This window comes from Symsagittifera roscoffensis, chromosome 2 (assembly GCF_963678635.1).
Source record: "Symsagittifera roscoffensis chromosome 2, txSymRosc1.1, whole genome shotgun sequence".
NCBI classification, from domain to species: Eukaryota; Metazoa; Xenacoelomorpha; order Acoela; family Convolutidae; genus Symsagittifera; species Symsagittifera roscoffensis.
In genome coordinates, this window is record NC_087063.1 from 35,765,314 (window position 1) to 35,788,257 (window position 22,944).

Here is a 22,944-nt window from a genome sequence, read left to right on the forward strand (position 1 = left end):
TATTTTTTTTTGGTACGGGGTGGAGTTTTTTGGGGAGGGATAGCTCAATAAATACTTGAGGCATGTTTATAACCACAATATATTTTGCAATATCAAAACTTAAAGTTTACTTTCTGAGTGAAAAAAATGCATGCAATGAAGAATTTTTTGTCTTAAAAGAAAAAATTGAAAAATACTATTGCGTACATTATTGAGGTGATGCGGATAATAATTTTTTGTGATCAGATACAAAAAAGTGCACCAATCCTAGTACTTTGCTTTCTTCGGGACAATGGCCACCCAAACAAAAAATTAGGTTTCGATTTTTTTAGCCAAAAATTTTTTCTCTTTTCTGATAAAACAAACTCAATATGGTCAATTGATTGCGGGTTATGAGCACATAAACCATCATCTGCTTGTATTTGATAATGTATTTTGAATAAATTTTGCTCGGCGGATTGCTCAAATGGTCATTACGTGGGTTGTTCCTGAATTTAAGTTACGACCATTGGACACAAGGAGGAATTCAAATTCAGTTGTATTTTGTTGTGTTATAGTATTTTTTTGTTTTACTTGCATAATCAGGTACCAGAAATAAACTTCGGAATGTGTGGAGTAAATCTCTAGAAAAAACTAGAGCATTTTCTATTTTTAATTGAACGATATTCAATTTTTCTCAAAAAGTTTTCCCTAGTATTGAGAAACCCGGTCGAAACCTTTTGAGTTTTAGGCTAATTTTAAGCAAGTAAAGCAATTATATACATAAAAAAAGTCATTTTAGCCAAAAAAACTCAATTTTTTTAAATAAAAAACTAGTTTTGAAAGCTTAGTTGGTGCTTCTCTGGCAAAAAAATTCTTAGCAAAATAGAAAAAATATGGAAAAAAAATTGAAAATTAATTTGTTTGTTATGATATTTTTGAAAACAACTGCTGTCAAGTATGCCTAAGTCATTAAGTCCCTGCGAGTCTGTGAAATTATTTAGTCACACCACGCACAAAAACTGACGCTGAAACTTCAAGCGAAAAGTTTTTTTGGAGTTTTTCTAAGAACGTGGTCGAAACATTCTGCAATACTTGCAAAGCAACTGGTTATTTTTATTAGATTTTGGATTTTTTCTTCTTATTTTTTGCATTTGAACCAATATTTGGAAGTACATGGTTTTTTTTTCGAGTTTTTGGAAACAAGTAGGTAGCTTCAGTATAATTTTGAATCCTTTTGAGAAAAAAAAATATTTTTTTTTCTCATTTTTTTATTTCAACTTTTCCACCAAAACAATTTGAAGGCAATCTTAGACAAATTGTCCCTATGCAACCAGTTAAACTATTTTTAAGCTTAAAGGTCTGACGTTTCAAAAATTGTATTTTAAAATTGCTAATCGTTGGTGATAATGAAACTTTTATTATACATACCTCAAAGCTATTTTGTATTTACCACATTATGACTATCAATTTTGTAACCGTGTCTGGCGTGGTCATTCACAAATTTTTTTCAGCCAGCTATGGCTTGAAATGAAGAAAAATGTTCGTGCTGGATACAATTTGTGTAGAAACTAATGCTTTACAATAACTGGAAAAAAATGCTTAACCTCTGATTTCAAAAGTAAGCTCTGACATCATACCACTTCACTTGAGTTTTTGGCCGTTGAAGAAATTTTTTCCCGTTGAATCTAAATTTTTTTAATTGAGTGATATATTGTTATTTTTCCACAAATTGAATCAATCACAGTTCGGCTCAATAATACGTCCCTTCTGAAAGAGAACAAAAATTTACGGTGTAGATTAGTTTATCCCCCCACGTGGTTTTTGGTCAAAGATGGTTTTGGTTCAAACGGAGTGCAACATTAAAGCTTCTTCAATTGATCTGGAATGAAAAATTTCTCGAAAAAGTTTTGTCAATTTTCTCCAAACTTTAATGAAGCCATCCCACCACCCAAAAAACCAACAGGAAAAAAATCAAAACTTTTTGTAAGATATTGAAAAATGGTTGAGTTTTCAGTCAATTTTTATCTCTTTCTGTTGATTTGATGGCTGAGATGACTTTTTTCAGCAAATTCGAATGATGTTTTTTTGACTTTGACAAAATTGTATTTTAAGTCTTTTTTTTTCACTCCAAGTTATTTGAAAAAGCATCAATATTGCATAACGATTGACCACAAACCATCGTTCGCTGCGACGAATACTATGATGGTAAATGTCTAGGCAACTAGTCCGGCAAGCTGTCGCAGTTGTTTTGGACGGGGCCTAGGAAATAAGACGAAAAGCAAATTAGACGTGACCAACAAAAACGAATTTAGACGTCGATGCAAAACTACAAATATGGGAAATTAGGCGTAATTGTATTGTTTCATGTCTCAAATTTGTTTACTGACTACAATTAACTTTTGTTCAGCTTTCTTAAATGCAAATCATCTTCTCACATGCGGCAACTTTCATATTCTGCATTTTTCAAATGCCGCAATTGTATAATTTATGCATTTCAATTGATATAAACATTTTGATATGCAATGGGATCATATATTATTTTTGTAATTATGAAAACTTGGTTTAAGCAATAAGTTTTGTTAGCCCTTTGCTTTCCGTCTAAAATGCTTGTTTTGAAAAAAACACTTTAACTTCTAAATTCGTTTTTGTTGGTCACGTCTAACTTGCCTATCGTCTAATTTTCTAACCCCCTTTTGGATGAGATTCATAGCACATTGTGTCTCAGCTGATTTGTTTCGCGTGCTTATAAAATAGAAAAAATGGTGTTTATTTATCAATTAGATACAATAAGACAAATGATTAGCATACGCACAGACCCAGAATATCAAAGATAGGATTTAAGCATAACTTACGTCGGTTTTACTGCTTGAATTTGCTATTTAATTCTAGGGGAAGATTGTTCACATAAGCCGATAGTTCACTTGGTTGAAAGTATTTTTTTTCAACCGATTGGATTTGAGCATAATTTACGCACATTCTTACATTTCTTACATTCCAACAACTCTACAATAACTGATCCGACTTTCAAAGGAAAATGAAAAAAATCCGTGCTGTAGGCGGTTTTTTTTCCAGCTAACTTTCTATATTTTAACTAACTATTTTGACAAAATTTTGTGTTATTATCCAAAGAGTATTGTTGTCGTGAGCTCAAATTTAAAAAAGTTTTTCACCTGTGATCTCTTTGCCAATTTGCCAAAATTGGCAAATTGGCAAACATTAAAAAATGGGTGCTTAAACATCGCCAATTTGCCAACTAAAGACGCCTAGCGCGCCTTAAGCGGAGATTAACGCATCAGCGGAGATTGACTCTTTTCCACCCACTTTCGAGTTTTCGATTTTTAATGTTGTTCTACGTGTAATTATGGCTAAACGCGTAAGCTTGCGATGTTAAGTATGTTCAACAAATATGTCCACATATTAGTGTTAGTTTGTTCACCATGCCAAAATTATTGCAATATGACAATGATAGAAAAATTTTTAAAAGAGAAATTCAAAAAGTGAGGGGAAACCGGAGATTTAATCCCTGTTTGAAATTGTTTTAAATTCAATTGAGGCATGCTACTTGAACAATGTTTTTCTTGCCAATATTCTAAATACTTTACTTTGTGCTTAACATAGCGTGTGGAGTATTTTTTATCACAAAAATTTTTTATTTTTTTTTTCGTTTTTTTTTTTTGTAAATTTAATTATTTTTTTTAAGGTAGTAGGAAAGTTCAAGAATTTGCTTTACGAGCAGTCTTCTTTTACTACCGAACAAATATTTGTTAAAGTTGAGCTTATAATCATCATTTTTTATCTGCATATCAACACAAGTCATCTGGTTTCATGAAGTACCCCCCAGTCGTGTCGTACAATCGTTCAGATCTATCTTTCAATAAAAAGTAACGCTTTTAAAAGCATGAGAGCTGCACCAAAACATCTTATTTTGATATTCAAATATCTGAACGATGGAAACCACGAAATGCATATTTTAAAATTTGATTAGACTAATTACAGCTACCGGAAGCAAAAAATCATGCAATGGAAAGAGATAAAACTTTGAAAGGAGTCAGGGCAAAAATTTCAAAACTGTCAAACCATTAATAAGATAAGATCAGTGGAATAGCTAAATAAATATATTCATAATGAATACCAAGAAATGCGAGTGGTAATATAATTGAAGGTTTTTAAGAGGAAGATACTTCTGAAAAAGGCTGAAATAGTCAGAACAAGCAGTACTTTCTCAAAAATTGAAGTTGCTTATTGTCTCTATAAATGGTTTTTTTTCCAAGGCGCTCTCACTTTTCGCTTTTATTTGAATTTCTACGACATGAAATTGAAAATTATGACACTTTTGAAAGTTTTCGAGCTTATGGGTTCGGAAAACTAAGGTGGGTGTCTGAAACGTGATTTTTAAATAAACACTTTTAAAATTGTTGTTCTTATTTTTTCATTTTTATTTCTTCTTTGGTTAATGATTTCAATTTTTTTTCTTCTTTGATCGCTCCTGTTTTTTTTTAGGTTCAAGGGTTTCGTTTTTCGTTGATCTGTCGGCTTCAATTATACAGATATAAGTTACTTTGAAGAAGGCGTGCTTGAGGTATCAAAAGAGAAAATGGGAAAATATGCTCCTTCTCTTAGCTACACGACTGCACGCCAACTGATGTCGCCTTGTCCAAATGTTGTACCCAGAATTCTAACCAAGTAAGTTTATATATTCAAAACACGTACGTCTCAATTAACCACAAGACTGCTACAAATGCCCAACTTAATTAAGATCACTCCAATCTATGCGAAACCCCACCCATTATACCCACCTTCATCCAACGCGTCAGAGCGTAAATTTATCAGGGCACACAACTCGGAGAGAGAGAGAGAAAGATTCAATTTAGACTAGCATCTCTGGCTAAGTCTGGTTATTGCGCTTCATTAAACTAGAGTTACAATTAAAAAGAGATGTAATTATTGATACCTACCCGAAGAAATAAGTTATCAACTAGCGCCCTCCCCTCTATCATCCCTTAAGCCCACAACCCACCTCCCAACTGTGAACGCCAAGTTTAATTTCACCGAACAAAGTTGAGAGAGGGTCTCTTAATTACAGCACATAAAGAATCATTTCACATGCTTTTTACTATCGCGACCATCCTGCATGGAGACTAAACTAATTAAATCTGCTCTGAGCTGCTTCGTTTCCAAAATTAATTCAATTTTTCTTCTTTTTACTCTATGTGAAATCCTTGCAGTACGATTTTATTTCAGATTTTTCTCCAAGTTACGGCTATTAGCGAAGGTTTTAAGACTAATTAGAATTTTATTAAGAAAATTTACTGTGATAGAAAAAAAACACGGAATACATTTTGAAACAATATTTTCGTTTCAATGCAAATTACTGGCAAAATACAGACTGAGGCTGTTCAAATGCCAGAGAAACAAACGTATTGACAATTTTAGTATAGATTCAAGTGGAAATGGCGCTGCCAGTTGACCACAACTTCACCGTGAAGTAAACCTTAGATTACTATTTTATGAAATTTATGGGAAAAAAATTGAAAAAATGAATCAATAAAGAAATGTGAAATTTTTTTATTACTTTTGGGCCTGTCAACGAAATTGATTTTGTTTAATATTTGACATTTTGTTCATTTAAACCATATTTTAGAAACATCATCTCTATTTGAATTCCATTTGATAGTTTTTACAAGCCTCCCTGTTATACAAGTTGGCGAACTAGAGAGTGGAGCTCAGATGAAGTTCTTTGTTTTATTTGGATTAAGCTGGCCGAACAAAAGTGTAATCAGATAAAAACTGACAAAAGTTTGCCTGCATTTGAAATTTATTGATGACCTATCATACTTAATGCGTATTCAGTGTAGTCCCAGTTGTTAGTGAAGCCTTTGAGAGTTAGTAGTATCGGAATTGACATTTGAAGACGACCCAAAATCAAAGAAAAAAAATAAATCATACCAAATACCTTTTTATGCAGTTGCCTATCTTCATTTCTGCACCAAATGTGAGTAAAAACCTAAATTCTATAATTTTTCTCGGCTCATACTTTTTTTGAATTGATCTGATGTTTTTTTAACCAATCATTGTCAGATGGCGACTAAAAATCCATAGCCTTCTAGATGTTGCAGTCCGAAACAAAAAATTCTGAGCATAACTACACGTTTTGGCCCGTCTTTAATACGAAAACCCAGATTGACGGCGCAAACAAAACAAGCACTGCGCGGCATTAATTACGGCAATATTTAGAAACACACGAAAACTTTGATATCCATTTTTCGAATATACCATGTGATGAAATTTACTACGCTTGTTTGCGGTATGCATTTATTGTTCCAACATTTGAAAGAACACGGAATATTTATGCTTGTTGTAGTTTTTTGTCGATTTTCGGCTATCGAAATAATAGTTTTTAACAAAAAAAAAGTTTATGCCTCGTTGAAGATATCGACTCCCCAAAATCAAATTTTGAAGAAATTTAACAACAATCCCCTTATGCAAAGTTTCGGGAGTTTAAAATTGCCAATTTGGCTATGCTGTGGACTATTTTATGCGCTCTTTGAAAATTTTATCCATAATATTGAAAGCGTAACGCGATTTATTTATGCGTGGCAAAAAATCCCGCATTACAAAATCGTTCCAAATTGATTTGAGGCTAGCTAATCAGTCGTATTAATTTTGTATAATTCATTGTTTCTCAATTGATGTTTGATATATTCTAAAATTTACAGTTTTTCAACAATTTAAAACAATATATATTGAAAAACTGATTATTGAACTATTCGATATGGATTAATGGGGAGTCGGAATTTTCAGGGTTTTTGCAGTGTCTTGTCTCTGATTTAGTTTCTGATCAGAGTTGAAATTTGGCACTGTGTAAAGTCTGATGCAGTACTCGGATGATAAAGAAACTTCAATTTTACAGTACTGATTTTCGCTGGAAGACTTATCCGAGGACTGATTTGCACTGCGAGACCAAATTTAAAATTTTACAAGACTGATTGTTCGTATATCAGAGCAAGCCTTGAATGCAAGCCGACTGCACTTTAAGACCAGGTGAATTGTTTTTTTTTGGTTGAGAAATTGACAAATTATTTGAAAAAAAAAATGAATTATATTTTTTTTAAAACTTTTTTCTTCAGTTTATTCCCCATCACTCTCATGAGAACAAAAAAGGGATATCATTAGCGTCCTAATGATCAAATGTCCTATGAGCAAATGGTTTGCTTCAAATTAGTTCGTCGCTTATGCGTGTTATCAGAACGCATTATAGCGCTCGTTTAGTTTTTCCAATTTGTTTTTCTACAATTGAACTCCGGAAAACAATATTTTTATATGGTATAGAAAAATTTCATCGAAAATGTTTAGTTGAAAAATCGGAAATTGGCTGAGTAAAAAAAACGGCCCGAGTACAAAAAACGGCCTAAGTTTTCCGTTTTTTTAAGCAAATTTGAATTATAAATGAGGCAGTAAAGCATAAAACAAGAATTAGCAATAGACCGACTAAAGCTGAAACGGATAATCACATCCAAAATTTTTTGTTGAGCATTGAAAGGCGAGAAGGGTACCGTCCTATTTTCTATATAATGTTCTCATAGTGTCCGTTTTGTTAGTTATCAGAAGCATTCTGAATGATAATCTCATAACGTCCTTTTGTAAACTTTCTGAAACTTTAAGTCTCATAACATACATTTTTGCGTGTTATCTAACAATTTACTCCTTTTCTGTCAGCTATTACTTTTTTTGTATTGTAGTCTTGTAACGACCCTGTTCGATCAAAATATCCTTTCTGCTACCTTATCTTAACCTTCTTGTGAGATATTTTCATAACGTTTTTGTTAAGTTATATTCTGTTACTTTTGTTGATTTTTCAAATTTGTGTATGTTACAACCTGCTGAAACTTTCAGCATGGTTTAATCAGCCGACTTTGTTGTTCTTAAACTTAAATAGTTCCGTTTTGTATAAAACGAATTCATGTTTATTTTTCGTATAATTATAATGTCAGTGATATAACCAAATTTGATAGCTAGCCTAAATCAGGTCAGATTAAACGTTGAAATTGATGAGTAAAGTAAAAAAAAGAAAGAATCCCCAGCTTTTTGTATATCAAGTTCTGGTGTTTTTGCTCAAACGTTGATGTAATAATGAAAAAAAAACGTATTCGATTCAGAAGCGGATCTAGGATTTTCTTGAAGGGGGGACGGATTTTCAAAATTGTTGAAGACTTTGTCGACCTTTTTTTTAACCTTAGGTCGACCAAATTGATTTTCCGATCACTCCCAGATCACTATAAGGACCCTAATTTAATCAAATGCTTGCGCCGCAGCAAAACAGGTCAAAAAAGCCGTTTGGACACTTTTTGAAAAATTTTGGTTAAAAAATTGCGTTCTTTTCTCGGCGCGCGCTCCCCTTCAAAATAAGTATACTTTTTGGTGCCCACGGTGCTTTTAGTGAAACTTTAGGTTTGATCGGCCTTAAAGGGATGTCATAAAAATAATACCAAAGGGAGGGATCCTTTGGTTGGTGAGGAGCTGAAAAGCCTACACACGGAAATCTCAACAGAAGTAATTCGCAGAAACGAGCTGATCAGCCAAACACTTGGAGAATCACATGGCATGCTTGCCGATGCCCTAACGGCATCAAGAGGAAGACTGGTAGCCGCACGCAAGAAGATGAAGAAACGCCTACGACAACTAGAAAGAATATAGTGGGACGAAATCATCATCGAGTGCGAAAACGCAGCGGAGAAAGGGGACATAAGTACCATGTACAAAACTTTAAGGAAACTGGGAACAAGATCACAGAAACACCAGACAGGCCCCACTATCTCTACTGGCGAATTCAAGGCCCACTTCAGCAACGTATCGAAGGACCGATATGAGAACGACCCGGGTACTTTGATGAACACAGTCAAACAGATGCCAGATAAAAGCAAAGACGTCAAATTCATAACAGCCAACCAGAAGCTGAACACCCGTCCGTCCGAGAAAGAAATCATGGAAGCACTGAATTAGGTAAAAGAATCGGCGCCAGGCAAGGACGGGGTCCGCATGGTATACATTCGCAACGCATACTGGAAATGGAGGGAGAAAGTCATCCACCTGGTGATGAGAATGTTCACAACCAGAGCAGACCTGTGGGAAGAGTCTCTAACGAAAGGCCAAAAGTACCATTGCACAAAAAAGGGAACATCAATGACCGCAACAATTTCCGAGGTGTGTGCCTGCTCTCAATGGGTAGTAGAATTTTAGCAAGAGTGATCGCAAACCGCCTGAGAACATGGAGCGAAGAACTCCAGGTATTGGACGAAAACCAAAGCGGGTTTCGACAAGGCAGGTCCACGGCAGACGCAAGCCAGATCTTCATAAGGATAAGAGAGGACGTGGAAGATCTCAGGAGACGGAGGATAAGAGCCGGAATCTCAGTAGAAGTCAACACAGACCCAGAAGCCAGACTCTTAGACCTAACAAAAGCTTATCCGCGGGTCAGCAAACCGGTCCTGTGGGCGGTCTTAAGGCGCTACGCGATGGAAGGCCCGTTTCTGGACACACCGATGGATTTGCATGAAGCCACGACCTATAGTATAAAGGGCAAAGAGGGCGACAGCGAAGAATGGACCCCCGAAAGAGGGTTAAGAGAAGGTTGCCCATCTTCGCCTTCATTGTTTAACATATACCACCAAGTGGTAATGCGGCAAGCTGAGAAAGCCAGACTAGACAGAGCCGAGGAGAAAGGTACAAACGTCGGGATAGCGTGGACGTGGATGCCGGGAAACCGCTTCTCAGGAAAAAACATGGTAGAAACGCACAAAAGTGAAACCCAAACCGCACGAATATCATTGTCCCTGTTCGCAGACGACACCACCCCCATCGGCGAGATGTAAGAAATAGAGTCTGGAACACCAACTATAAAAGAAGTTATGAAGAACTTCGAGGAGAAAAACAACGAAGAGAAAGAAGAGAAACTAGAATTCGGAAAGGACGGAGCAGGTGGCATCAGAATGCTAGGAGTGTGGATCGGGGCGAAAGAAGACATTAAGAACAGAAAAAGAGGAGCAGGAGGACTATGGGCAAAGGTCAAGCGCCGGCTGACAAAGAGCAGGCTGCCGAGAAGAATCCATGCTAGAGTTGTCCAATGCTGCGTAGAAAGCGGCTTAATGTTTGACGCCAACGCAAGGACATGGAAAAACTCGGAGTTACAGTCTTTGCAAAGTTGGATTGACCGATGCTATAGGCACGTCTGGAGCTCAAAGTCGAAGCCGCCATTAATTGAAATGCAAGCAAAAGGAGTGAATATGCAGGACATCAGAAACCAACTGAACATCAAGACGATCCGATGGAAAGTTGAAGGAAGAACTCTAAAACGAATAGGCCATGTAATGAGAATGGACGACAAAAGATTGACTAAAGCAGCTTGTCTAGGGTAGCTAAACGATCTGCAAACCCTACCGAAATGTCCGGGAAAAAAAGACAAAACACTACTCTACTGGCGGAAGCTCATCAGAGAAGCGGGAATGGATGTGAACGAGATAGACCAACTGACTCAGGACAGAAAATGATGGAGGCGAGCGGTGAAAGCACGAATGGAGCACCTGCATAAATGGGAAAAGTCAAATGCGAAAAGACAAAACGGTGAAACGACAGAAAGGAACTCCTATAACCCCCAAGCAACATCGAACACGTGTGAGATATGTGAGAGGGATTTCAAAAACCAGGGCGGCCTGAGAATCCATATCAAAAGGATGCACAAAGAGGCGAGGGTGACTTTTGCATGCAACAAATGCGGAGCTATCTTCAAATCTGAAAACTCGTAAAAAAACAAAAAGAAGACCTGCGAGGGAGACAGGAAAAATGAAGATAGAACCAAGACATGTGGCAGATGCGACAGAACCCTACAGGCCCGAAACATGGCACGCCACAAAAGACAGAACTGCAAGGGAAACCGGGTACCAGAACAAGAGGCAAATGAACAACACCATCAACCCCGCGTATACAAACAGAAATGGACTATATGTCCGAGATGTAACGAGAGGAAATCCGCGTCAAACTTAGCAAGGCACCTAAGGATATGCACCACGTCCATGGTCAGGGGAGAGGACATACCCTTTGAACCAGGAGGGTGAAAGTCTCCATACAATTGCTCCCTGCCACCCCTCTTAGTATGCCCCTGATTTTATTAAGAAATGGCTCATGTGCCAAATGGAACGTTTTCATTGACCTTCAAAAAAAAGGAAGACAAAAATAGCCGCTTACTGTGCAAGTTGCACAGAATGTTCCGACCATTGTCTTTAAAAATCTACCAAAAGGTTTTTTTTTCAAATCATTGTAGCTTTTTCTGCGTAGTGTGATAAGAGGATCTGACCTAAAACTATAGTGTTAGCATATTTGACAGTAATAGTAAAAAAACAAACCCAACTTACAGTTTTTGAAAAAAAAAGGATAGAAAAAATACAAAAAAAATCAAAACTGTTTTCAATTTTTTTGTTGAAATTTTTTAATATTTTCGAAAAATTTGAATACAAAAATGGTATTAAACATCTCCAAAAATTAATTTAATTCAAGCAATCTTAATGTTAAACATAATTAGGCTATTAAAAAGGTCTAAATTAAGCATAAATAAGCCTGCTTGCTGGCTTTGGTCGCTCGAAATTAGACGAAAAATCAAAAAATGCAAACCGGTTTTTCTCGGTTCGAATCCCGACTAAAAAGGCCTTCATATGATATATCAGTCAACCCAGTCCGATGATTGATTGTGGTACCTGATTTTGCGTGGAAAACAAAAAGAAAAAAACTCACCCCAACACAAAGTTTTTTCCCACTTTCAATGGTCGGAACAAAAATGATTGTTGTTTAGCCTCAAAATGTAGGAATTGTTAAATTTCTTTTTCTAAGTTTGTTTCGGAGGAAAAAATGAATTCGATTTCAGCTTCCAAAAATTGTTTATGTCCCAGACTCATCAATAAAGTCTAGTTTTAGTCTCAAAAGTTTTTACTAACTTTACGAGGCCAAACTGTGCACTGGATGGGCGCAAAACAACTTTTTTGTCTGTCTGTTCCTGGATTCCATGGACAAGTATTTAAACATTTTAAAACTTTGTCGGGAAAATCAAAGAAAATTGAAAAACATAAGAAGAACAAGACTGCTCCGTATATGAAGGCAAAGCCCTAAATGTTCCGACTGTCCCTTACTTCATATCAAATAGTTTTTGGGAAAAGAAAATATTGAAAACCTATGCATTTTTGACGATATCAAAGTGTAAAAATTTGAGTCATACGAAAAAAATAAAACCAATGAGCTAGCCTCAAATTTATTTGGAACAATTTTGCTGCGCGGGATAATTGGCCACTCATAAATATTTCGCGTTACGCTCTCAGCATTATGAATAAACTCTTCAAAGCGAGCATAGTTTAGCCTAGAATATGGCAAATTTGGCAATTTTCAAACCCCCAGAACTTTACAAAAACAATTGGAGGTGAAATATCTTTTTAGATTCGAGCTCAGGAAGTCCATATTTTCAATGAGATATAAAAAAATTTTGTTGAAAATCATTATTTCGATCGGTGAAAATTGACCGAGTAAAAAACCACACCAAGCATAAATATTGCGTTTTCTTCGAAAATCGGAACAACAAAGGGAGCGTCCTTGTTGCGGAATCCTCTTACATTTCCCAAAAAGCATAGTTTGGCTTCGTAATGAATGATTACCAATTATTCAATTAATCAATTAGTAAAAAAAACTCAAACCAATTTTCCTCGAAACTGTTTTTTAATTATTTTTAATTCAGCTAAAATCACAAGAGAAAGAGCTTCATTGTGAAGTTTTAATAAAATCCGATGATGTTATTTTTATGATACGTGAATTTACGCAAAAAATGATCGCTAATTGTTCAATCGTTCATTATAGTAAAAAAAAATCAGATCATATCCCATTTTTTAATGAGTTTTTTTTCTAATATCAGCATTGATCACAGAGAAAGAATTTCTTTGTGACACATCAATCGATTCCGAGATGTTTTCTTGCGGAACTCATTTTGCGCAAAAAAAATTCAGCCTGACTTAAAGTTTATCGCAGTTTGAAGTCACAACAAATAAAAAAGAAGAAAAAACTGAATTTTGAATCGCATCTTTGTATATTTCAGGTCATTTACTTAGATTTTTATCTTTGTTTTTTTTTCTTCGGAATTACTTTTAAAATGATGCGTCTAGTTGATCTCCCTCGGAGTGCAAAATACAAACGCTTATAATTTGAAATGGACGATAAGAACATTTTGCTACCCACAAGAGGCAGAGCATAATATAATGTAATGTATATTCGTTAAATCTCTTTTGTACCGGTTGTGCCTCATTCACTATTTCAATGCTTATTTTTTAATCCTTCAATGAAACCAAAAAAACTTCGAGACGTTCTTTTATAACGACTGTCCTGATCCAGACATCGACAATGAGATAAAGCTTTCATAAAACTGATTAAAAGTGTGTACTATTTTTCAAATTTCTGCTTCAATAAATCTTTTAAGCTATTTTTTAAACAAAAACACTCTTTCAGCGGATGTGAAGATGATGATAATGATTATGATGATATGATGATTATGTTGCTTTCTACATTGTAACGATGTATTACGACAAACACACGTGGCGCTCCGTCAATTCGTTCGTGGCCATTTGATCATAAAAACTGTTTTCCATTTGAAACCAACCGTTGTTTTGACATATGACGTCTGTTATTCCAACAAAGCTTCTTCAGTTTATCAATTCATCAAATCATCAAACTATACAATTACCATCAGTGCTTGAATCAATCAATCATCGGTCAACTACTGTTGCTATCAAATGAAGTATTCGAATGGCTGATTTCGTTTCAGTCATTTAAGCTAACAAAGAAAAAGTTCCTGGAAATTCAGAGCTAGAGAATTTATATTTTTTCATAATTTTACAAAATACTGAGTTTCTACGATCATTTTGGAAATTGCGAAACTCGGGGAGCCCTTCCATTGAATAGACTTTGTTTGTACAAGGAGAACCTTCACATCTGTTTCGAAAGAGCGTTACCTATCTGGTCTAGAGGCAACTTTTTTGCCCAAATCACAGACAGACGCAACCCTAATACCCAACAAATGACTGCTGAACTAAGTTATATTTTATTATGGCTATTGACAGGTTAAAAACTCTGATCACAAGTTAATCCCATTCTGCCACCTTGACAGAAATGGCAGCTGGTTGATTACCACTTAGCCCGGTACGATTGTCATGTCTAATTGGCAGTGAAATGGACAAGTAATCCAATTGAACACGACAAAGAGCAGACCCCCTTTTCCCCTGCGTCCTCTCTAGTGGGGAGTGGATTTTAGTTCCGGGTTCCAACTCATTTCCCCTCTCATTACCATCCCAATTGACAGTCTCTAACTGGCGTTTAATTTTTCATCATGATAGTTTGATGTTTAAAACGAAGGATGTTTACCTGGTGTCAAGTTTTTTTAATAAATGACCCATTCACTTTTTATTCATTCAGTTCAACTTATTCTCTCTCTTTACTGAATTAGAATCCTCTGCAGGTTCATACCAAGAACGTATTTGCTTTCATCGAACCAACTTGTCGAAACAATTTAGTCCGAAAACAAGGTTTTAAAACTTTCTTCAGCCAGCTTATAAGGTCAGACATTTTGATGTTCAAATTCGCCTTAATTTTCATTAAGAATCAAATTTGTTAAGTTTTTGCCGCTAATCAAATTCGTTAAGTGAAATGATTCTGAAAGCAAACTTCTCAGATACTTACTGAACTTAACACCAAAGAAGGTTTTCTGGGCTGCTTAAATTCAGCAAAATGAGAGCATTATCTTAACGTTTTACGCCAATTTCAAAAATTTGATCGGGCTTTCCATAATGATTTGAAACTTTCCATTAATTCATAAATTCTTTTTGTTATCATTATTTTTTTTGTTTTTGTTTTTCATTTTTATATCCATTTTTTTTCGTTTTTCTGTACTTTATCTATTTTTTGCTGTTATTTTGCTAATTTAACCATTTTTATTAAGGCTAACATTTTTTGCGCATTATTCATAATAAATTGGGCATATGAATGATATAAAACGGGCAGACAGACTAAAAATAAATGAAGGGCTCAATTTAGTTCCACAATGAGCGAATTGGTGACAATTTATGGCGCTTCTCCGAGAAACTGTCGACTCCTCTTGTCTGATTTGACTCTTAATTGTACACTTGTGGTACTTCACTACTTCACTAGCAATGATAATATTTAATTTCGGGTGGTTCGTTAATACCTTCCGTTGGGATGAAATTTTTGTTAAAGGCAAACACTTTTGCGCCGTTTATTCGAAATGTTCTCTTGGGATCCCAAGTTTCAGGTGTGTATCTTAGTGGGTATTGATTATACCCTTCCTCTATAGTCTCCTTGGTCATTGTTGACGTAGTATCAATTTTTGATGATGCTGTATATTGTTTGTTTTTAGAGAAATGAACTCTCTCGTTCTGCATTTTTTGCTTATACATTTTAGAACAAATTAGGCTTTTAAGTTTTTTGAGACCCCAATTACAACTTTTGTTCACTGAAGTGTGAGCACTAATCAACCAATATACTTTTGACCTGATCGATCACACCATGTTTTGTTCAGGTGGTCCGTCTGCCCCAAGCCGAAACACAGACAATTAGGTGTGTAATCGTAAGCCCCACTTACAAGCCCACTTAATAGTCCTTGCATTTGTTATTGTTCCAACAGGACATCTTGTTCTTTCGGCTGTCCTCTACGCACTAAATGGCACTCGTCCAGTCCTTCATTTACGACAACAAACTAGAAACCTCATAGAAAAATTAAGCAAATTGGTCTTTGAACTGATGTTAGAAATAAATTGGGCGTAAATTTTGACTTTGGGTGTTATTAGCGGGGTGGTTTGTTTCTACTTGATTTTCAAATTTAGCCCAAGATCACATAGCTTACTTTTTGTCCTCAATTTGGCATACTTTACGGTTCGCAGTTCTGCTAAAATAAACAAAAGAAACATAATCCAGCCGGCTGCTCCTTGAGCTCTTAACCAAGTTATGGCTTAGAAATTCCCCCAGGTCAAAACAGCTATGGCACTCTCGGGAAACGGGATCATTTATGCCCTTACGCTTAACTTGGGGCTATCAATTGATACTTTAGCAAAGTTTTGACACTGAAAAGCACCTCTCAACTTTGTTCAACTGTTCTCATAAATAACAATTGACCCATTGCGAAACTTAAAAACCTTTGATCCCTCGGGCGTCAAAACTAATTATCCGAGAATCAGTCTCAGTTTACCATCCATGACTGTTTGCTTTGAACAGCAGCACACAAAGAAGTAGTTCATTTCAAGGTAGGTACGTGGTAGCTCTCTTTTTATCAAAATGTTCACCGATTTCATCGGCTGGCGTTGTACTAACATGCTATGGCTTTCAAGAAACCAGATCAAATTACCGGAAAGTAATTGTATGATTTTATGAAAGTTATTGTACCTGCACACATTCCAAGGTTGCAGTTTCTTTGGACATTTTTTTGAATCAAAAATGAAGAGAAAGTTTCAATAACTGTTTTTTTTTTGGATAAAAAAGTAAGTAGGCAAAAAAGTTATGTATGAAGATACTTTTGCGTGAAACTAGCTTAAGTTAGAACCAGTTGCTATGCAAAACAGAAAAAGTTTCTGATCACAGTAAAATTTTAAATTAATATATAGTATAAAAACTTATTATCGTTTTGTGCGCGGGTGCGTGTGCGAAACTAAAAGCTACTGTTTAAAAAATAGCCAATATTATAAGGACAAATAATTTTTTACAAATAGAACTAAATGCAGTTTTTTATAATCAAAATTTTTCTGGAAAACAGAACATTCTAATCGGTAATTCTCTATAGAATTTTTTTTATATCAATCGAATCAAAAATGAATGAACTTTAAACGAATAATTTTCAAGGCTAATTCTGACGTTTTTGTGTCAATTTTTGTGTCACCTATAAACAGTAACTAATAGTAGCAACAAAAAAGAACTGAAAAACTCGCCGACAAAGTTAGTTCCACTTCGTGGCGGATTAATAAAGACGGAGCAAACCTCAATCAATCGAATGACGCTTAAGACTTTTTCTTCGGGGAGACAATCTATTTGATCGAGTCAGTTGAAAACCTTCTAACGTGAGTAGGGTTCAACAAAATCGATTACCATCAAAAGTTCTGATAGTCAAAAGTTACTCAAATTCAGACAAAAGAAAATCCTTGTAATGTATTCGAAATTATGGTAATCCTAAGAAATGAACTGTTCCCTACTTTTATATTTTTGAAAACCCTTCAAGCATCAGTTTTGCGGTCTTATTTAGATTTTTGATGAAAAAAACTAAACTGAAAGTATAAATTAACTTATTTATAATCAATAACGAGACTGCTCGTATCGGTCGAAGCGAGACATATCAAACTGTGCTTTTTGGGAAATGTGAGCGAATTTCGCAACAAAAACGCTCCTTTTCTTCTTCTTTTGTTCTTTCTTTTCGTTTATACTTCCAACGAAAATTTATTTCATTTAAAGACTTGTCTCTGGAATCCAGGAACACACAAGGACATAGGGACAAGTTTTCATCTATGTAAAGTCTCTGGTTCGGTCTGGGGACCTGCTGCTGTTGACCTTGTGATCGGTATATTGTCTGGCGCACATTGAAAGAAAAGAGTGCAGTTTATTAGGTATTTTGCACAATACAATTGCCTTTGTAATGAAAGATATTTACTCCAGTTTTCACACCTACATTATGGCTCAGCCAGCTGACAAAAAGTGGGGCGGGAAATAAGTACTGCACATTATATCATTTTGGGACGCGCGCACGCACATATTGGGAAGAGTGATAAATCAAACTTCAGTGGGGAATGATTGGTAAGTATGATATAGATCCAGATGATTTTGTTTCGATGCTGCCTTGCATGTAACGACGATAGCAGCACTACCTAGTGACGTGAACGGGAAGAATCGCTTGGAGTCGGATAGGAAGTTGAAGTCTAATTTGTACCTTTGAAACATCAAGGTTCGTAAACCGGCGGTTAGCATTAAAATCGAGCGATACCCTAAAATTTAGGACGAGATGCAAAATGTTCTCAAACGAGAGCAAAATTATACACACGAGCGAGGATTGTTTAACGGAAGGAAGCGAAAAGATAACGAAACATTCGAGAAAAATCATGCAGAACTAAGTGCTTTGGCCGAGAGATGCGATTTTATTAACGCCGCTGAAAATATTCGAGACGTTTTCATCATGAACATGCGAGAATCCGATTGTCAACGAGAACTGTCACGATCCACAAAATCGCCAGAGGAAGTTCATCGGTTCGCGATATCTTATGAAAGGGGAGAGCGTGCAAATAACTCGTATACAGGAAACCGTTAACGTCAACGCCGCACATGATCACCAAGTACGAACCAGTCAGCAATGTCAGAAGCGGCCAGAGATATTTTAGGAGCCGAGGGCGCGAGGGATGAGGATACGCACCGCGCGTGAAGGTTACCAGAAATTGTCGGTGCTACAATTGTGATGCATCAAATTTTACGTTGGAGCGTTTTGTGAACTGCCCTGCGAAGGGCATAACTTGTAACGCGTGCCGAAAAGTAGGGCATTTTGAGCGAACATATAGCGGTGTGCGACGCGGTACTAGCCAATGGCGGAGAAGAGTAGGTCTTATCTGGGATGAGAACGAGCACCATCGATTCACACACAGTGCGGACAGCAGCAATATGCAGGAGTAGCAAGTAGGATGGTCAATAATCAGCAGGAAGGTGTTGAGGAAATATCCAGCTCCTCAGGGTCCGACGATTACATAGTGATGTCATTCATGAAGAAGAACGCTGTTGAGTTGAATTTTCCAAGTGCTAGAGGCCAAGTAGAGGTGTCGGGAAAGAAAATTTGGCTCTGGATCGATAGTTGGTCCCCGGTTACGATTTTCAGCATGACGGATCTGAAAGCATTATTAGATAAAGCAAATTTACATCTACAACCGATACGAGAAGTATTTCTGTATTATAGCAACAATCAAATACATATACTGGGAAAAATGGCTGTGACAATCGCGTTCAATGGATGGGTTACACAGGCAATTGTGTCCGTAATTGAAGGAAACCACCATTCGATCCTTGGGCGCGACTTGACGGGCACTGTAGGACTGGAGTTAGTACAAACAGGAAGAGTCTTGGGAATAACTGGAGAGGATAGCAGTGAGAGTGCAGGGGGGCCAAATGAATTGCAATAATACTTCTGTAAGTTACAAACAAAGTTAATTACAAGAATAGAAAAATACGGAACGACAAAAACTTGAGCGACAAAAAGGCCGCAGGGTACTAATCAGTCTACAAGATAAAGTGGACAAAAAAAACGTCTAATTAACGAAAGACAAATCAACAAGTTGCAAGAATGTTCGGACAACAATTTTGTGTCTCCAATCGTAATCACAGTAAAGAAAGACGGAAGTAGATAGCTATCACTAGAATCAAGGCAACTGAACAAACAAGTATATAAAAAAGAAACCAGATGCCAATTATCGATGAATTAGTAGACGGAATAAGTCAAATAGATGCAGTACGAAAGACGTGGGATGTCTGTTTTACTACATTTGACTTAACCTATGCATAGGGACAAGTAGTAAAAAACAGGCGAACATTTTAATTTCTCTTTAGTAGGGGGAAAACCGACGGAAGCATATCGTTTTGAGGACAGGTTTTATGGGCTTAGTTCAATGCCGACGGAGTTTATAGATATAGGAAAGTTATAGATACCTTACTCAAAAAACTTCCCCAAGCCAACGCTTTCATAGACGACATATTCGTCGTGTCGAAGGGAACTAAAACAGAAAACATTGCACTAGTCGAGAAAATTCTTTAAAAACTTGACGAGTCGATGGCTTCCTTAAAACTACGGAAATGCGAATTTGCGAAAGGCGAATGCGAATGGCTAGGCCTTAAAATCAGAAAAGACGGTTTTACACCGTTGGTTCGAAAAACCCAATCAAACTACAAACAGGAAGAGGAAAAGATTTCTTGAACTACAAACAGGAAGAGATTTCTTGAACCCAGTCAGACGTTCAAGAAATCTCTCAAAGTCTTGAAAACAGTTGAAGTTGAAGTCCCTAATGGGATCCTTGCACAGCCTACATAATTGTTTACCGAATTTAGCAGAAGGTATTTCTCTACTCCGACCGTTATTAAGCCTAAACAATGAAATAATCTGGACGCCAACGCCCTCCAACATCTAAAATAGTTAGTCGAGAATATCGTCGAATTCAAACACTTTGAGTTATATCGGGGAAACTCGCATAGTAACGATGGCTTGGGGCCCGTGCTAGAGCAGTACGGTTCGAATGGGTGGCACTGAGAATCATTTGCGTCAAGATAGCTCAAAACCGCAGAGAAAAAATACTCGACTAAAGAAATGGAATTATTCACTGTAGTAAGGGCAACCGAACATTTTCGCAATAACATTTACGGATGATACTTACCACTCATATCAGATCATAAAGTGTTTTTAACCCTGTTACAGTTGTCCTCAAAGTGATATGGAACTTTTTTCGGTAGACTTACTTGATGGTACAATCGCTTACTAACTTACATTTTTGAAATTGAACTTTGCCAAGGTTCATTAATGGGTATCGCCGATTACTTATCACTTTTTTTCTCAGCGGCGGCTATGGAAACAAGTCATAATGAGGAAATTTTTTAGAAGCAAAAATACAAATGATTGATGAGGCATTATATCCTTGGGACCAGTTAAATCCTAGGGGTCAAACTCTGAACAAAACTCTAAACAATCGGCGGTCCAGGGCGCCCAAACGTGCGTTCGATTGCGCAAGAGACTCATATCTAATAACAATTGAAGGAAATTTGAAAATGCAAAGGCAAAATTGATGTATAAACTCTCAGGGCGTGGTTGCATGCAACCGGCAAACAGCCAACCAGAAGCGAGATATTTCCATATTGAAGGATATATGCAAATGAAGCTCAACACAAGTCAGACGTACAGTTACTTTATCAAACAAAATTCTAATTCTTCAATCATCAAAATGTCCACTCATAAATCGCCGGAAAAATCCGATCCCAAAAATTTCACCAATTGTAATTAAATCAACTCAATCAGGAAATGTAAGTATGAATGTTGTCTTAAACCGTCTTCCGAGTAAACCTCCTAGCCTTAGATGAAATTTCGATATTGAAGTCAGACCCCCCGAAAAGCTACATCCCAATACAAACGCCTCAAAAAATATGAATACGATCATCTCGTTCCCCATCAGTTCTTGGGTCTCAAGTGGGTAAATAGCAAGAAGTAGGTCTACTCCATTGTCCCCACGGATTGCAAAATCTCGAAGCAGCTCGAATTCCCCGAAATCCTGAATCTTAAGCTTGTGAAGGCTAATCTAGAAAAGGACCCAATTTTGAAGATCATCAGAAACGCGATCAAGGAAAGATAACGAAGGGCAAAAGAAGTTGTCACCCGGCTCGGGCTGTATTACGCGCAGGACGGAAAAATTACCTGCGGATAAACGGCTGGTTGGCTATCCCGAAAGGTTTGGCTACGTCAATTCTCAACAGAATGCACCATAAGGCGGGAAGGTGTTCGCGGCAGCGAAAGATGTTTGGCTCCCGTTAATGCACCGAAATCTTTAGGCCACCGCAAGTTCTACAAGCACTACCTTAAAGCAGGTTAAAATTTTGAACAGGTTATACCAGAGGAGACATAGGTACAGCATACAAACCGAAGGAACTGAACGACTTGGTTCACCTGGATTTCTGGGGGCCCGTATACCACAAAAAAGGGTGAAAGAAATATGTCTTAGTAGCGGTAGACGCCTATTCGCAATAGCCTTCGGCGTTCGCCTTTCAAGTAACACTTAACAAAAATGTAATAAAATTCCTTACGAATATATAGATACACATGGGCACCAGAGGAAACTACATATGGACCAAGCGTCTGTACTTTTTTCAAACGAAATTGAACTTATGAAATCTCCGATGAAAGATCACCGCGCTACATGTATGGTTGAAAGAACCGTCGGTTCAACTAAGAATTGAGTTTTCTCGTACCTATGCGAAGATGGAAATCTGAAATTCAATAAAATGGTAGCAAGGGTGTTAAGCGCGTTACGCTTTTGTACCGCATTCTAAGACTAAAATAACGCCATTTGAGGCAAAACTTGGAAGAGAGGCTAACACCGTACTCCAAAATCTCACGAAAAAAAAACCGTCACTGAAAAGTCTCGACTGGACGAACGTAGTTAACCAGAAGCTCAAATGTTTAGATGAGGCGAGCGGACGCCCTGAAATTGAGTTAAATTTGGACTGGGAGAAGCGCAGTGACCTAGTATATGCCCAAAGAATTGTAAGACCCCTCGAGTTCTGGAAGAATATGAACTGGCGGAAGCGGATGTAGAGTTGACACACCCAAAAAAACCATCGTGGCTGTAACAGCATAAGACCAGTACCACTGTGGTATACCAACGGACTGGAGTCACAGACCCGAAAGAATCACAGAGGAAAAAACATTTGTCTACTAATAACGAAAAAGTAACACCACATACGGTTAAAATAGAAAAAGGATCCCTACTAAGACGAAGCGGTGTTTCTTTTAGATCAGAAGCAGTGGAGAATCAAATGGTAACGAGAGCGGCCCAGGCCTCAGTTCAAGAAGCAGCCCAGAACCAAGTACGAGATTTCCCGAAAAAGAGGCCACACGGGCGGCGAAGTGTAGTATGCTACCGGCCGGAGTGGAACAGCGCAAAACGCAAAAGACCGGGTGCCGGTACTGCGAAAAGAGAGAGAAAGAAAATGCGACGAGCTATCGATATAAACAGTGACAAGTGTAGCAATGACGACGACGAGAAACAACGAGCGGGAGTGACGAGCGTAGCGATGAATGAAAAAACGGCGAGTGACGAGAGTAGGAACGACGACACTACCAAGTCCTCTGGAAATGAGCGAGCGGTGACATTAGGAATGGACGGTGCCAGCAAGCAG

General features: G+C 37.0%; 1 protein-coding gene across 1 annotated transcript in view; it reads right to left on the bottom strand.

Annotated features, from left to right (window-relative positions):
- The window catches only part of LOC134840334 (prefoldin subunit 3-like), a 207,453-nt gene that overhangs the window by 146,456 nt on the left and 38,053 nt on the right, over window positions 1–22,944 (bottom strand). The gene's annotated exons all lie outside the window — the stretch shown is intronic.